The sequence below is a fragment of the Canis aureus genome, chromosome 26 (genome assembly GCF_053574225.1).
Source record: "Canis aureus isolate CA01 chromosome 26, VMU_Caureus_v.1.0, whole genome shotgun sequence".
Taxonomy (NCBI): Eukaryota; Metazoa; Chordata; class Mammalia; order Carnivora; family Canidae; genus Canis; species Canis aureus.
In genome coordinates, this window is record NC_135636.1 from 14,679,639 (window position 1) to 14,698,229 (window position 18,591).

The window sequence follows — 18,591 nt, forward strand, 5'->3', positions numbered from 1 at the left end:
TCTTGAGCTGTCATCACTATACTATACATGTTTGGACTATACTGTCTGCTGTATTGTTGAAGGTATAAAATTTTGGATGAAGATTAGTTGACAATTTGCTATTAAGAGATGCTCAAAGTACTTGGAATCAGCTTTTCTTCACTTGAAATAGAAAATTAATATTGTTTTAAATGCCTTTCCTGTAACAGATGAAAAACTGAATGACCCCCTCATTTCTTCCATTGATAGTTCTTATGAATATTATGGTAAAATTTTGAATAGTTAGAATTGTCAACTATACTGCTCCATTAAAATTATTTATGTTATGTATTTTAAGGATAACAATGGAATATCTTGGCAAAACAAGCTTTTTTCTTTTCTTTCTTTCTTTTTTTTTTTTTTTAAAAAAACAAGCTCTTAATAGGCAGTTAGTAATAAGCCCCAGTGATCTCTCTGCACATTTCCAATGCCATATAGTTAGCTAGGAAGACTTGGTCTTTAATGTGATAACCTCTTAGATACAACAAATTCCTGAATATAGCATTTTTTTCAATGTTTTTGTTCAGTAAACATATTTGGCACACAAAAAAGAAATAAGTACAATTTAGAACATCTTCACCATCAAAGGTGACAAAAATACATTTTTTCTTAACCTCAGTTAACCAGTAGTAGAGCTACTAAAGGATCTATTATAGTGGCTAACAGTGACTGGCTAGGAAGGAAGCCCTAATTCTTTGGCTTTGAGATTGTAGCTATTTAAAAAATTCAGTTTAACTAGGAATAGAGTTTTGATAAAACACAGAAACTCATTTTTTCAAATGAAGTATTTATCAAACAAACGGTATGGAGTGCCTTTTATATTCAGATACTTCTCTGAGGACGTAAGAGTCAAGACAGAAGCCAAGAATCCCTGTGCTTGTAGACTTACATGCCAGTGGGGGAAATAATAAACAAGATAAGTAAGGCATATACTATGTTTGTGATAAGTGCTAAAAAGAAACATGAAACTGGGAAGGGTTTTAGGAAGTAGGAAGGTTCCAGTGTTAGTTAGGTCTCACTGAAGAGGTGATGTTTGAGTTTCAAGACAACTGTTCCAAGACATATGTCTTGTAAGATTTATGGGAGCAAGGCAAGAACATTCCAGGCATAAAGAACAGCAAGTGCAAAGGCCCTTAAGTAGGAGTATTCCTAGTATGTTGGGGGATCAGTGAGAAGGCCAGTGTTAGTGGGTTAGAATGCAGTGGGGGACCAGATCGCCTAAGTTCATATTGGTCATTGTCAGGATTTGGGCTTTTTCTCTGAGATGAGAGCCATTGGAAACCCACTAGCATCATGTTGCTCACTAGCCCAGGTGTGACGTGATCTGATTTATATTTTAAGAGATGACTCCAGCTATGAAGGGAAGACAGAGTGGAAGGTTGTTGCCACTCACAATGATGATAATGACTTGGACTGTAGTGTTAGTTCTAGTGCAAATGGTGAGAATCAGTTGACTTTTTTGTGTGTTTTAAGGTAGAACAAATGGGATTTGCTGATGGATTGGATAAAGATATGAGGGAAATAGGGATCCCTGGGTGGCGCAGCAGTTTGGCGCCTGCCTTTGGCCCAGGGCGCGATCCTGGAGACCCAGGATTGAATCCCACATCAGGCTCCCTGTGCATGGAGCCTGCTTCTCCCTCTGCCTGTGTCTCTGCCTCTCTCTCTCTCTCTCTCTCTCTCTGTGACTATCATAAATAAATAAATAAATAAAAATTTTAAAAAAAGATATGAGGGAAATAGAGAAGGCAATAATGACTTCTAAGAGTTTGGCCTGAACAGTTGGAAGGGTGGAGTTTCCCTTTACTAGGCTTGAAGGGAATGAGGGGGAATGTTAATATAGAGATGCCTATAAGGCATTGAGTGGAAATGCCCAGTAGATAGTCGGATGAATGTGTCAGGAGAGAGGACTAAGCTGGAGATATATACTTGGGAATCTCAGCATATAAATGCTTTTTAAAACTAGAAGGCTGAATGAGATCACCAAGTTAGTGAACACAGACAGGAGAAAAGAGGCCTGAGGATCTCTCACGTTTATAAGTTTGGGAAATGAGGAGCCAGCAAAGAAGACTGTGAAATGGCCATAGAAGTTGGTGGAGAACAGCATGACTGTGCTGTTTTAGAAACCAAGGAAAGAACATACTTCAAGGAGAAGAGGGGGACCAACTTTATCAGACGCAGTAGTCTAGTACCATGAAATAGGGTCTGAGGACACATCATTGGATTTAGCATTGGAATGTATTGGTTACCTTGATAGGAGCTATTTCACTGGAGTGGCCAAAGCAAAAACCTGATTGTAGAGCATTTCTAGAAAGGAAGGGGGAAAAAATGAGGTAACAAGTATAGACAAGCCTTTTGAAGAACTTTGCTGTAAATAGATGTAAAGAAATGGAATGAGAACTGGAGGAAGAGGTAGGTCTGGAGAGTTTATTCTTTCCTCTTTCTCCAGTGCAACCAGATGTGTCACTTTCTGTCCAAAACATTTCACAGATATATTTCTATAAAATGGGCAGAGAAAAAGTTGTCCAACTATTGAGCCTGGAGGTTCCCCAACATTTAGTGGTTGGTGAGGTGAGGAAGAACCAGCAAAAGGAGCTGAGATTTCAGCATTAAAGCAAAATAAAAGCACACTCTTTATAGTAGTTTGAGTGTGGCTGGTATTAAAGGAAGGCATTCATTAACATTTGGGATAAGATACCTTCAAGAGCCACAGAGAATTCTTTATTGAAATGTAGGGGAGGAAAATTTTTTTTCTCTGTTCTTCTAGGTTCCTTTGGCTGGTCTACTCATTAAATTGACATAAACCAGGTTAACAGGAGAAAAGCAAATTTAATTACATACATATAGGAGCTCCATAAAAAACATGGAGACACAGGACAAGTGAGTCAGTTGAAGCTTGTATAGAATCCTGAGATAAGGAATGGTATAGGGACCTGAGGCTTCCTAGGGGAGGAGAGTAATTCAGAGTAAGAAGAGAAGATGTTTGGTAATTAGATGTTTGCCCTGCCCTACAGATAGGCCCTTCAGATACAAAATTATCTCCCATAATGGTTCTCTTTCTGGCCAGGCCTCCTATCTTAGTTCTTTTGGGTGATTAAAGGTTTCAAAATTTTCTTGATTCTGCTGGGTCTCAGTTGCCCTCAGCTCAAAATAATCCACATGCCAAAGTGGCATATTTGGAGGTCATGTACTTTGCTCCCCTTTAGAAGGATGTCTGAACCATTAAGTGCTCACATGCCTATCTAGCTCTAATAAGAATGGGCTGGGTTGAGCAATAAGTTTGTACCATTTCCTTGACATTTAACCATGCTTCTTTTTTTCAGAGAGGATCTCCCAGGATGCAGCAGGAGTTCAGCTTGAGAAATGCTGCTGTCTGGGTCTCAATGCTTTAGCAGTTAGTTTTTTTGGCGTTAAATGGGTCAGATCAATAAGAAGTCAGGAAGCGGATGGTTTTGACAAGGAGAGCTTTCTTTAAAGCATTTGTTGGTGGTTTTTATTTTTACCCCTCCCAAATTCCTCACTGACAGATCGACTGAAATTCTCGGGAAATAGTCCATTACGCAAATAGTGGTTTCACTCTTTGTGATAGTTTAAACATTAACCTTTCATTTCTTTTCAAATACAAGATGCTCTTTTCAAGTGATGCTAAAACCTATGTTATCTGGCAGCTTACCAACCAGAAGATTGTAACTGACATTTTGGATTTTCAGTCAGTATAAATTATCAGGATGTTGAGACTTCTCTACTAGGTTCTCTAAGAAGAGGCCACTGGGTTGTCTTCACCAAGGAATTGGTGGTGGCCGAGAGCTTCTTCCTACAGAAATGAAGGTAAACCTCTTACACCTGGGCCTGCAGGACTCAGCTAGACCTTCTCTTCTTAGCTCAGCACCTCATGCCACCATTAGCCCCTCAGAGAAGAAATATCTGAGATACCAAGTTATTTATCTAAGGCCACACAGCTACAAAGAGGTGGAACTAAGATTCAGGCTGAACAATCTGAACTCTGGAGCCCAAGGTTCTAACCACTTAGTCGTCTAGAGAGGTGTAAGCTGGAGATGTAGATTTGGGAGTTTCAGCATATGAATGCTTTTTTAAAACTCTAAGACCAGTTGAGATTACCAAGGGAGTGAACATAGAAGAAAAGGGGCCTGACTCCCATGTGTATAAGTTGGTGACAAGAGGAGGAACCTGCAAAGGAGACTGAAAAGTTGTGTCCATAGAAGTTGAGGAGAACCAGGTAAGTATGGTGTCTTGGAAGCTAAGGGAAAAATGTGTTCCAAGGAAAACAGAGTGATCAACTCAACTGGGTGCTGTTCCTGGGTCCTCTGTGGCCATTACCGTTATTTTTCATTCCTTTTCAGCAAAGCTAGGGAGTAGAGTGGGGACATAGTTACCCATTCCAAAATGAGTCTAGAACAGTAATACAAAGATATAGATTAATTTATAGATTGTGTTGCTGCATTATACACTCACGAAATCACCATACTACACAATAATGAAGGTGAAGGAAAATAATGGAAAGAAAAAAGAATTCAGACATAGCCCTGAGTGAATCCTTCTGGAATGCAGTGAGCTACCCCACATTAACTACTGTTAACATTTTGGTGTATTTCCTTCTGGTTTTGCAACTGTGAGTTGTTTTTGTTTTTGTTTTTGTTTTTGTTTTTGTTTTTTACACACAATTGTGATTATGTGGAATACATGGAATGGCATATACTGATTTATTTTTTTTATTTATTCTTTTAAAATATTTATTTATTTATTTATGAGAGACACACACACACACACACAGAGAGAGGGAGAGAGAGAGAGAGAGAGGCAGAGACATAGGCAGAGGGAGAAGCAGGCTCTTCACAGGAGCCCGATGCGGGACTCGATCCCGGATTCTGGGCTCATGACCTGAGCCGAAGGCAGCTGCCCAACCACTGAGCCTGTCCCTGATTTATTCTTTTATTTTTTTATTTTTATTTTTTTATTATTTTTATTATTTTTTATTTTTTTGATTTGTTCTTTTAAAATCAATTTTTAATATAAAAATAGTACATATTCCTCTTAAAATATCTGAAAAAGAAGAGTAAAGAAAAATTTAAGTCAGAGTAGAGGGTACAAAAGGTCTTTACAACCTGAGTATATATGCATTAGCATTATGGTATCAGATATGTAGTTACATTTAGTCTGCATGACTTATCCACTGACTTTTCTTCCTGCCTGCCCACCTACTCATCAAGAGATAGCCTAGGGACAGGCTTTGCTCCTGCAGAGATGGGAGTGGGGTGAAAATCCAGCCTTCTGGGCCCCAACCTCAGATACTCTGATGTAGTGGGTCCCAGTAGGTGGTCATAAAACCACCCTCTAAGAATACCTCTCAATATTAGGGTCTAAGGACAAGGTGATACAAAGTCCCAAGACCAATTGGGATTTTAACTAGTTCTTAGAGAAGCTAGTAAAAAATCTGTGACTTAAATTTTAGGACAATTTAGACATGGATTTTTTTGAAAAAATATTTATTCAAACATTTAGAGAGCCTTTCTAATACAAAAGTAGAGGAGAACCCCACATATAATTGAATTAAAATTTTCATTTTTTACTGACAAAGAGGCTGAAACCCAGAGAGCCAGTGACCTCAGTCCTGAGACTATCTACTTTGTCAGCAGCAGAGTTAAGGCTCAGACCCAGTTTTCTGAATCCCAGAATCATCCTGAAACTTGTTGGCAAAATTTGTGTCAATAGCTTTTTTGAGCAAGCCCTATTGTCCCCCTGGGAGACTATGCAGTCATAAGCCTCCTTCGGTGAGAGGTGTGTCTCTTAACAGAGCTAGATTTAGAATCCTTCACGGTAAGCTTTGTGGCAGTAAAGAGAACCCTAAATTTGGAGTCCACAGACTTTCATTCAAGTATCAGTTTTCCACTTCTTCTGTGACTATAAGCAAACCACATAACCATTCTGAGCCTTGCTTTTTTTTTCACCTGAAATACAGGTATAGTATATATCTTTTTACCTGGCATAGTATTTTGAGGATCAAAAGCACTATATAAATTAAAGTATTACACAAATACAGGGACTTTGTATTTTTTTAAGATGTTATAAGGAACTAGATTTACAAAGAACTAGTTTCGGCATCTTACAAAGACATAATTGCCTTCAGAGCAAAATCCATGTGTGTTTTATTCTTCTCTTCCCTCATAATAAGTGCAGAATAAATATTTGCTTAATAGTGGAGAGCTTTTATCACCTTTAGTGAAATGAAATACTCATGATAATTCTCCATGTGAGTGATGGTATAATAGGTACTATGGGACCTGCCATATTTATGTGGATGCCTTCACAGGGCTTTTAAGTTAAAAATAGGAGGGCAGTCTTGTCTGATGTTGCCTGTGAAGTGTGGTGTCTTCTGCATGGTAAAAGAAGTAACAAAAGTTGCCTTGAGACTGGAACAACATGCTGTTCTCATCAGACGGCATTTTAAGGCTCCTTGGACGTGATATTTATATGTGAGAACAATAGAATTTTTCCCTTTATGTAGCCTTGTTTCAGTACTAACAATGAAATTCACTATAATACCGTCTTTGTGATTTGTCCATATTCATCATTGGATCTTTCAGGGCATCCTTGTTTGAAATGTGGAGAACAAGGTAGGGTGACATACGGTAAAATGACTAACATATGGTATTAATTCCTCATCCTGTTGATATTTCTTGATTTGTTAGGTTGAACTTCGGAATTCCATCTTGAAATTGCTTTGGCCTATTTATTACTTTTAGTTTAAGACAATGATGGAATAGAAGTAACACACTTGTTTTTGAACTCATTAACAATGTATATGCAAGCTAAATGAAGTCAGCATCAGAGAATGTTAAAACTTGAGGGGCTGGCTACTCTAGAGATAATCTAATCTGAAGTCTTCATTTTATAACTCAGACTTCACTGACTTGCCCACTATCACAGAGGTTTAGGAAGTGAGCACCCAGATTTTAAGACCTGTAGGTAAATGGGGTTTTGTTCTGTAAAATATACACATTATTCTGGACTGTATTAAGCAGGTTCATGTAACACTGTCAACTACTTGAGGACATCTGCTTTCAGGATGAAGTCTAAAGACCAAACTATTTTTAGAGTAGTAAACTACATTCCAAGGTTTAATGCCACACACAAAGAAGGCTTAGAATATACTTATTCACAAGTTATATCACCTTGAAAGACAGCTCTTGAAACCAGTGGGCAGGGAACTTCTGGGAAAAGGATGGGGGTGGTGGTGTGTCCTGACTCACTCATTAAGGGGGGAGAAATGCCCATAATAGAAACAAAGCAATAAAAACTAACCAGACACACTTCCTCTGCCCTTCTCCCTGGAATCGGTCATTTAAGGTCTATCATATTTGTGCCAGTAAAAGAAAGCACAGAGCGACTATTATCACATGAGGTAAGAATTTACTATGTAAAGACATAAGATATGCTCAGCCAACAGAGCCACCTCACAGTACCAAATTTACATGCCCTAAGTAACATAGTAATAAATATAGAAGACAGACCTAGCCTGTAGCTAAATGGATCTTTATCCTTTAAAATATACAGATTATTCCATAGTATATTAAGAAAGTTCATGTGAGGAGTGCCTGGGTGGCTCAGTTGGTTAAACATCTGCGCAGGTCATGATCTCTGGTGCCTGGGAGCTAGCCCCACATCAGGCTTCCCTCTCAGCAGGGAGTCTGTTTCTCCCTCTCCCTCTGCCTCTCCTCCCTGCTCATTCTCTCTCTCTCCCTTCCCTGTCTCAAATAAATGAATAAAATCTTTAAAAAGGAAAAAAGAAAGTTCATGTGACACCATTAATGGGTGGAAAAATATAAGTTACCAAGGACTCAACGGTTTGAAAAGTAAGGCAGAACTAACAAGAGAAGGGAAGATGTTAGGGAAAAAGAGTATCTGTCCCTTCAAATGCTCATGATAACATAAGATTTAGCTGGAGGCACTGATGTCTCACTAGCCAGGCTAGAGTCCTGCTTTCCAGAAGGAAAAATGCTCATGCAAACCGTAGTGTTTTCCATATTCTTTGTCTTGCTGACTTCATCAAAATTTTATTAATGTGGCCTAACATAAGAGACACACAAAGCACACAGTCCCCACTTGACCACTATCTAGTAGCTGATGTTTGCAATGATCTCTCTCTAAAAGAGGATACTATGTGTGCTGACATGCAATTGTGGTGTAAATGAATGAACAGAATCTGTTGGATCATACTGTGTCAGTCTTGGGAAATGTGCAGACTTTTGTTTTCAGACTTTTTTTTAAGGTCCACAACTTCAATATCATTTTGATTATTTCATTTATTCAAATTTCACTAAAGGTTTATTACATAAACTATAATCAAAAACTATAAAATGTAAAATCAAGAAATATAAAATGTCTAATTTGCAATTTGCACTTTTGTTTCCCAACTATCATTTATTTAAAATCCTTTATTTGGGGCAGCCCGGGTGGCTCAAGCGGTTTAGTGCCGCCTTCGGCCCAGGGCCTGATCCTGGAGACAGGGATCAAGTCCCATGTCAGGCTCCTTGCATGGCGCCTGCTTCTCCCTCTGCCTGTGTCTCTGCTTCTCTCTCTCCTCTCTGTGTATTCTCAGAAATAAATAAATAAAATCTTTAAAAAATAAATAAAATAAAATCCTTTGTTTATCAGATATATTGAACCCCTGCCATATACCAGACTCTCTTTTAGGAACTGAGGAAAAAGCAGTGAGCAAGCAGATAAACTTCCTGTCTTCACAGAGTTTTTGTCCCATCAGGGGAGACAAGGAATGAATAAGATAAAGGAGCAAAATATATGACTGGTTAGATAGTAGTAAGGACATAGGAAGCCTTGAGGCAGAGAGAGTGATGGTAGTGAGATTCAGGGCCAGTGGCCAGGTTAAACCTTCTTGAAAAGGTGGCTTTGGAGTTCAGATCTGGCAGGATTGAATAAGCGAGCCACAGGGATATTGGATGGAAGAGCTTTCTGGGCAGTGGGCACAGCATCTGTAATGGCCTTCAAGCTAGGGTGTGCTGTGTGGTTGAGTAACAGCAAGGAGGCAAGTGGAGAAAGAGAAAGGACCAAGCAAAGTGGGAAGAGGAGGAGTTCCGCTCCGAGAACTAAAGGAACCAGAATATATGGGCGTTGCTGGATTTCACTCCATATCACTCTGAGATCTGTATCTGTTAGGGGCTGGTCCTATTATGGACTGAGTTGTGTCTTTCTCCCCCTTCTCTAGCCCCCAAATTCCGATCTTGAATCCTTAACCCTGAATGTGACTGCATGTGGAGATAGGGCCTTTAAAGAGATGATTAAGGTAAATGAACAGGGTGGGGCCCTAACTCAGTAGGACTCAGGTCCTTAGCAGAAGAGAAAGAGACACTAGGGATAACTGATGGAAAAGAGACCATCTGTATGCCAAGGAGAGAGACCTTGAAAAAATCAAACCTTGATCTGTGAGAAAATGAATTAATGTTGTTTAAGCCACCCAGCCTGAGGCCTTAGCAGACTCATATACTATCTTAACACCCAGTTCACTTTGATGAAGGAACTTTCTGCTAAATAATCAAATTGACCTTGATCAAATTTTACCATATTAACTGACAGTAGTACTTATGCCAGTCCAGGAGCTAATTCATTCTACTAGGTACTATATTTGACTTAAAACAGATGAATGTACAAATTAGTCCAGAACAGAGCTAGCAAGCCAGTCCAAACAGATATGCAGTTTCTTTCACATCGCCAGTTTGAAAGTAGCTCTTGCAATTCTTTTGTTTCTGTCTCTCTCTCTCTTTCGTTATTATAAAATATAGAAGAATTGGCCTTTAGCTGATAGGAATGAAGAAGAAAAAGGCTGCACCTTCTCTTTCCATCACTTTTCCCCACCCCCAACTATGTTCCCTCTAATCTCTTACCACCTTTCTCCTAAAAAAACTGGTTTCTTAACATCACAGAAAATGATGGGGAGAATGATTGGCTGTTTTTGAAGGCTTATTATTTGCACCCTGAAAAGGCTTTGGAAAAATCAAGTATTTATCTTTCCTTTCTTATGTAAACTTTGTTTTGGAATATCAAAAAGTTGATGAGAGAAAGTTCTTCATAGAAGAATTTCAGCTCTTGAGGTAGAGTGACAGTGAGGAAATCACCCTTTGGGAACTCCTTCATGAAATAAAGGGTCTAAGCAATGATTATCAGTGGCTGCTAAAATCATCGGACAAAAGGTTGATGTGGGAATTTTATATGGAGGGATCAGGCTGCCACCACCTGAACCCAGTGGACCAAACCCGTGGAAAACGGATCACCAAATATTGGGTGCCTTCTGGACACACCACAGGAAGACACAGCCCTGCCTGTAGAAAAATTCTTGAGAAAAAAATGTACTTTAAGAAGGTAACTCCACTTCATCCCAGTGAAGGAATGCAAGGGTTGTCAAATTTTTCAAGGGAAGCTAGGAATCAGAATGCTTTTGTACAGCTTCTCTATTTAAAAATACTTTCTATTTTTAAAACTTGGGAAAACTATGTGGCTCAAACCACATAAACCTGTCACCTCTCCTTCACTAAGGTCCAACATGTCATTTTTGTGTCCCTCTGCCCTCCTGCTCTACTTGACTTCCAGTGCCAAGGCCTCTGGAATGTCGTCCTCAATTCTTTGATCCACATCCATGTTTTCACTCCTGATTCTATGGCATTTGTGTTTGGATATCTGTAATATTGTGATTTATCATAAGAAATATATATTTGGTCCCTGACTCACGACTTAAAAAGCCTTGGAATAGTGTAAGCACTTAAGAGCAGTGGGATCATATCTTGTTATAATATTTGGTCTTTTGTCCTCAGTTCCTAAAATCGAGGTATATCCATAAAGGTGAAATGGGTGTCTCATTGTTCATAACAAGCCCCTTTCAACTGCACCTGAGTTTATGTTAATGAGGCAACTTTCAGAAAACTCCAAGGTAACCTAAAGATGAGGGTTGGTTGCCAGGGAGCCAACCATGTGATTAAGAGTTGGAACTTTCAGGCCGATCCCCCAGTGTCCAGGGAAAGTAACGGGCTGGAGATTGAGCTCAGTCACCACTAGCCAGTGATTTAATCAGTCATGCCCATGTAGCAAAGCCTCCAAAAAACCCCAGTAGGCTGGAGTTGGTGAACTTGTGGAGGTGCTGGGACAATGGCATGTTTGGAGAAGGCATGGAAGCTCTGAACTGCTTCCCAGCTACCTTGCCTTATGCATCTCTTCCATCTGGCTGCTCCTGAATTATATACTTTTACAATAAACCAGTAATTGAATAAGTAAACTGTTTTCTTGAGTTCTGTGAGTCATTCTAGAAAATGAGCAAAATTGAAGAGAGGTATGGGAACCTCCTATTTATTGTAGGTAGGTCAAGTGGCAGTCTGGATTTGGGATTGGCATCTGGATTGGGAAGGAGGAACAGTCTTGTGGGACTGAGCCCTTAGCCTATAGAGTCTGACACTATGTCCTGGTAGACAGTGTCAGAATTGAGTTCAGCTGTAGGACCCCTGATCAATATCAGCAGAGTAGAGTTAATTGCTTGGTGGTGATAGAAAACACACCTTGAAGTATTCTAACCCTTAGAGTGCTTGTCTTCCCTACCATGGTACATGTTCTTAGAAGGCAGTTTGCTAGTTTTCTACCATTTTGGTTTTCTCTTTAGCACCCAAACATGTTCACTGCTTTTGAGTCCTTAGATTAGTTATATAGTGAGCAGATATATACAAACCCTTAGCAGCTACTAAATATTCAGCAATTATTCTTTTATCTGTAGCAGCAAAATAGCACCATCAAAAATACTGACCTAAAAGTGACCATTTTCTTGAACCTTACCTTTTAGCATGCAGCTAATTTTTCTTTAAAATACCTCATTGTTTTTGTAGACTATCAAACTTTTAAAATAGAATTCCCCAATTCTGCGATATGCAATAATCTACAAGAGAGACTGTGCGTTTGATGTTTTATTCATGGCTGTGTATTTGTTTGACTAATGATAATCTTACATTTATTGACACATGTTTTCATTGCATGCAATATCTCATGTAGTCCATATCAACCTGATCATAAATGCCACTAATATATTCATTTTAGAGATGGGGCTCTGAGAAGTTATATAGCCAACAGAGGTTACACAGCTAGAAAGTGCAGAGGCCTATATTGAACCATTATTGATTAAGATAGTGCCAGCAGCTCTAAGAAGGAAACCCCAAAATATGTAGTTGCTCAAACACAGTAGGAAGTGTGTTTCTAAAATCCAAATTGGGGATTGTGATTAGCAGCAGGCTCTCCTCCAAGTTGTGAGCCAAGGTCCCAGGCTCCTCCTCAAGGTCATCAGAGAAAGAACATGGAGAATGATGCATAAGAAAATTTTCTGCCAGACCTGGTAGTGGCACATAGTATTCTAGTCCACTGGCCTGATTCAGTCACGTAGCCACACTTACCTGAAAGGAAGCTGAGAAATGTAGCTCCTCAGTGTGTCCAGGAAAAAGAGGACATGGCCCAGCACCCAAGATGCTCTGATTCTGTACATAGCCATCATGATAAACTGCCTCTGTGGATTAATTTTAGAATTGGACATGATATGTTACGTATTACATGTACTTCTTAAGCTTCTGGTTGATGAAAACACCTACTGTCTGTTCTGAAATACTGTTTCTTAAGTCTTTGTGTGGAATGTTTTCTCAATGTCATTTGTTCTACTTGTAAATGCCTGTATTGCTTTGACAGTACTATCTTGCTTCAAGTTCTATATTTTAAAAACAGAAAACCAAACCCTCAGAATTATGAAACCAATGAATAAAGTATTTCCAACAGCTTTTTTTTGGACTGTGTCTGCCCAGATTTTATTTTTCTGACCCCACTAAAGAAGGATAATAACTTGTTTAAGAGACTCTTCCCTTGTCTCTTGTGACAGATCTCGACAATTCTCCTAAGAGTAGAAAGATGGATTAAAATATACCCACTAATAAAGGCTTTTGAGACTTTTAAAATTAAATTGTGTGCTTTGAGTTTTCCTAGAAACCACAAAAGAACAGTCACTAAGGTGGTCTTAAGAGATTTAAAGACATGAATATGAATGATAGGAAGTCTCAGCTACTACTTATTTTTTTTTAAGATTTTATTTATTTATTCATGAGAGATACAGAGAGAGAGAGAGAGAGAGAGAGAGGCAGAGACACAGGCAGAGGGAGAAGCAGGCTCCATGCAGGGAGCCTGACGTGGAACTCAATCCCGGGTCTCCAGGATCAGCCCTGGGCTAAAGGCGGCGCTAAACCGCTGAGCCACTCGGGCTGCCCTCAGCTTCAACTTAGATTGTGATTAGGACATCAAGGAATTATATTATTTCTATGATATTTTTTCTTTAACTTTCTCATCTTGAAATCTTAGGCTAAATTTATTATTATACAATGTATTTGATTTTTATAATAAGATATGGTCCTAAGAATATTGGGTTTGAATTAGTTTAATTTATAAGTGGATAGTTCTTCAAGGAGTGAAGAACCTCAGTCAGTCAGGAAATTAGCAAGAAAGCAGAGAATTTTAAGTATGAAGCCAGTGGGTTCCATTGGTGTGGAGCTGTTAGCATTTGAGAAATCTAAAGTTCCATCTCTGTTCTAACAGCACAATCACTTGGAAAATGGAAAAGTTTAGTTATCTTAAAAAAAAATCCATTTAAAAGAATCCATGACAAACTAGTTTTTTTTTTTTAATTGGAGTTCAATTTGCCAACATATACCATAACACCCAGTGCTCATCCCATCAAGTGCCCTCCTCAGTGCCCATCACCCAGTCACCCCAACCCCCCGCCCACCTCCCTTTCCACTACCCCTTGTTCGTTTCCCAGAGTTAGGAGTCTCTCATGTTCTGTCTCCCTTTCTGATATTTCCCACTCATTTTCTCTCCTTTCCCCTTTATTCCCTTTCACTATTTTTTATATTCCCCAAATGAATGAGACCATATAATATTTGTCCTTCTCTGATTGACTTATTTCACTCAGCATAATACCCTCCAGTTCCATCCACGTTGAAGCAAATGGTGGGTATTTGTCGTTTCTAATGGCTGAGGAATATTCCATTGTATACATAGACCACATCTTTATCCATTCATCTTTCGATGGACACTGAGGCTCTTTCCACAGTTTGGCTATTGTGGACATTGATGCTAGAAACATCGGGGTGCAGGTGTCCCGGCGTTTCACTGCATATGTATGTTTGGGGTAAGTCCCCAGCAGTGCAATTGCTGGGTCATAGGGCAACTCTATTTTTAACTCTCTGAGGACCCTCCACACAGTTTTCCAGAGTGGCTGCACCAGTTCATATTCCCACCAACAGTGCAAGAGGGTTCCCCTTTCTCCACATCTTCTCCATCATTTGTAGTTTCCTGCCTTGTTAATTTTCCCCATTCTCACTGGTGTGAGGTGGGATCTCATTGTGGTTTTGATTTGTATTTCCCTGATGGCCAATGATGCGGAGCATTTTCTCATGTGCTTGTTGGCCATGTCTATGCCTTCCTCTGTGAGATTTCTGTTCATGCATGACAAACTAGTTTGATTAACTTTTTAATCAAACTGGTCATACTAGTTGATACACTTGAGATTCTTTGTATATTCATAAGGATAGGCCTTGAGGGTGTATTTTAGTCACTTCACTCAGTGAGCATTTCCAGAGTGTGCCTTCTGGGTCAAGCACTTTGACAGGTACAAGGAACACAGAGGTGTATGCAAGACCAGCTCCTGCCTCCAATTGACTTTCAATTACAGAGGCCTAAAAATTCAAAGCAGACAAAAACCAAGACGATTCCATAAAAAGGACAAGAAATGCTCAGATGTGTGCCTTAAGAGTTAGAAGAAGAGCTTCTAGATTGAGTCGGGGATCCAGTCAAGGAAGTCTTTACTTGAGAAATAACCAGAAAAGGGCATTAGAGACATGGAATCATGGTTAGAGAGGAGTGTGAGTGGAACATGCAACAAAAAGTGGAGGAAAACAACCTAAAATGAACCTGTCTGCTGCTTTTTCATACATGATTTTTATGTGCTACTTATCATTAGTTGTAAATTTTAATAAAAGTACATTGGTATTTAAATGGTTTAATGACACCTTGTTAAGTTCTTTTTTTTTTTTTCTTTTTAAAGTTACCTTGTTAAGTTCTTAATGCTTATAGGGTGCCTGAGAGTCTACGCAGTCCTTAAACAATGTAAAATACTTTATTGTACTTTTATTTTTTATTTTTTTAAAGATTTTATTCATTTATTTATGATAGACATAGAGAGAGAGAGAGGCAGAGACACAGGCAGAGGGAAAAGCAGGCTCCATGCCGGGAGCCTGACGTGGGACTAGATCCCGGGACTCCAGGATCGCGCCCTGGGCCAAAGGCAGGCGCCAAACCGCTGAACCACCCAGGGATCCCCACCTTATTGTACTTTTAAATGCTAACATATAAGTTCATTGTAGAAAATGGTCTCTTTAGCCACAAGAGGAATTCAAACCCACTTCTCTAAAAGAACTTTTTGAGATGAACACTCATATAAAACATTTTCTTAAACAACTCTCACTGTTTATAATGTGATTTGATGCTCCATTGAAATTTCCACAGAAAGCTTCAAATACATCCTGGCTCAAATGTTTTCAGAGCAAGGGCACTTATTTTGTGATGAGTCAGAAGATCATGTTGATGGATGAAACTGGGCAAGTACTGTTACACAGATGGATGGTTAACCATTTTATTACTCTCAACACCAAGATCACACCAATGTGTTTTGTAACTGCAGAATCCCTCTTGACTACATGATGATTTGGAGAAGGGGCAATCCTGAGAAATTAAACTAGTTTGCCTAGTTGAGCATTTTTGTCTTTGTAAACAGCAAAATTTATACAAATCTCAATGTGTTCTTGAAGTATTTTGCCCAAGTACTGTTAACAGCTATCTCAAGACCACGATCATGTTTTCTAATCCTTTTTCTTTTCCTTCCTAACTCTCCTTGAGGCTTTGTAGTTTAGCTTAGTTTATTTAGATGGCCTTCTATCGTAAAGGGGGCGAGAATGTCAGAGATAAGTTTGAATTGGCCATCTGTGTTTTTGTAAATCTCAAGGGATTGCTATCAAGCCCCCTGGTTTGTGGGGCAAGACTTTCTTCCTTCTAGCTCTGGTCTTTTCCTTGGTCAGCAGGAAATCACTTGCTTTAAGACCAACATCCCCCTGGTCAAGTTGCAGGCCATCTGCTTGGACATATGTTCACTCTTTGATCTTTAAACAATTAATTTATTCTCATGCCTAGACCACTAGGCCTGCCAGGAGGTCCCACTGGATTCTCTCTGAATCTCTGGGAAACATGAAGACAGATTTTCCTGTGAGCTTCTCTCTTAGGGACAGATATTTTAACAAACTTGATTTGAGATTTCCAACCTATTTGTGAACAGAACCTGGTGGTGTTAGTGTTTCTTCTATGGGGGTCTGCATTCTATGGGGGTCTTCTATGGGGGTCTGATTCACTCTTAGCTAGCCCCTTCTCTTAATGCTATCATGCGGAGTACTATTCTAAACCAGGTAGGAAGTTGTTATTTCTGCTTTATTCTTTTCTTTATTGTTATTATGGTAGAATATACATGGCAATTTATCATTTTAGCCATTTTTTAAAAAAGATTTTATTTATTCATGAGAAACACAGTGAGAGAGTGAGAGAGAGAGAGAGAGGCGCAGCCATTTTAGCCATTTTTGAATGCACAGTTCAGTAGCATTTAGTATCTTCATGTTGTAGTATAACCATCACCATTATTCATCTCCAGAACTTTTCATCTTCTCAAACTGAAACTTTATACCTGTTAAACAGTGACTCCCTATTCCTCCGCCCCCCATTCCTGGTAACTACCATCCTATTTTCTGTCTCTATGAACTTGACTAATGGATATCACATATAAGTTAAATCCTACAACATTTGTTCTTTTGTATCTGGCTTATTTCACGTAACATAATGTCTTCAAAGTTCATCCATGTTGTAGGATGTGTCAGAGTTTCCTTCTTAGGGCTGAATAATATTCCATTCCATGTGTATAATATATGTCACATTTTGTTTATGAACTCTCGGGTTGTTTCCACCTTATGGCTATTGTGTCCCTGCTTTCACTTGTTTGGAGTATTATCCATAAGTGGAATTGTTGGATCATATAGTAATTTTCATGTTTAATTTTTTGAGGAACCCACCTACTGTTTTCCAAAGAGGTTCTGCTTCTTCTTGATCCCTGTCATAGCTGCATGACTGTATTCATGACTGAAGAGGGTGAGATCAGGGATACAATTGACCAAAGGGCTTCTATGCTTTCAGGGATCTTTTCTGTTTGGAAGAATCTTAAAAAACAAAACAAAACAAAACAAAAGATGAATGATACTTGGGGGAAAAAATCTCTTTCATCTCATGATAAGAAATTCCTGGAAGAAAAAAGCAGGTCCATCACAATTGAGCCCTGGGAATTGTGAGAATTGAGATTTTTGTGCCTGATGTGACAAACACTCCTGGGTAGCAGAATTAAACCACACACCCTGTTCTAACTCCCGCTGGGTTAATGAGGCATCGCAAGAAACCAAAGAGCCACAAGTTTTCCTACTGTGGACTTCTCAGGTACAATATATCCATATGGTGAGATCCAAGTTTGGCCCTCTGATGTAATAATGAGGCCAGATCCTGGGACACAGTTTCCAGAAGCATGAACTTAGTGAGCTAAACTCACTGATAGCTGTATCCCAGGAGATCCCACAGAGACTGCCTCACCCAGCTCTTGACCTGAGGCAACAGACTTCACCCTTGTGGCACACAGAAAAACACAGTGCCCAGAGAACACTTCCTGTTCTCTAGAACTTTCCAAATTATTGACTTATATCAGCTACTCTAATAGGACTTGTACAGTGAGATTCAAGAATACTGTCCACCCTCAAACTACAAACCAATTAGCTGTCATTCCATCTAAAACATAGGCTTGTTTCATATTTGGTTGCATGAGAGGATGTCATTCTCACTCTAGGCTTGGCCACTTCACGAGCCACATCTAACAGTCTCACCTGGGGCTTGAACCCACTTCCATTCAGTCCTTAGGAAAAACTTGTTTAGAGTAGCAGAATTAGAGAGGATTACCTAAGGGATATACAGTCCTTCTGTTCTTCTTAGAAGCTCCCGACATTTATCTTTCCCCAGATTAAGCCAGATCATCAAAAAAAAGGAATTCCTGGCTGACGTCATCCTGACCCTCTTCTGGAACAGCTTTTACTGTTTTCCATCAGGCCAGCCTCCCTTGAGTAAAGTTAACCCTCAGCCCTACAAAACTCCTTATTGTGCAGCTGATGTCTTCACTCATCCACTAAACGAGGAACCTACTGTGTATGAAGCCCTGTATGAGAAGTAGTTCCTAGGCCTTGTACCAGGAATAGTGGTTCCCTTCTGAGCAATTGGTTTGTTGTGCTCCTGGCCACACATGAACCCCCTCTGTGGTCATGGAATGAAGAAGCTGAGAAATGAGGCAGGAGTGTGCCTCTAGCATGGGTACAAAACTCAGGCTAGATTTTGCATGTTAATCTC

General features: G+C 39.4%; 1 protein-coding gene across 7 annotated transcripts in view; it reads left to right on the plus strand.

Moving 5' to 3' along the window:
* Positions 1 to 18,591, plus strand: part of TASP1 (taspase 1) — a 317,844-nt gene that overhangs the window by 240,517 nt on the left and 58,736 nt on the right. The gene's annotated exons all lie outside the window — the stretch shown is intronic.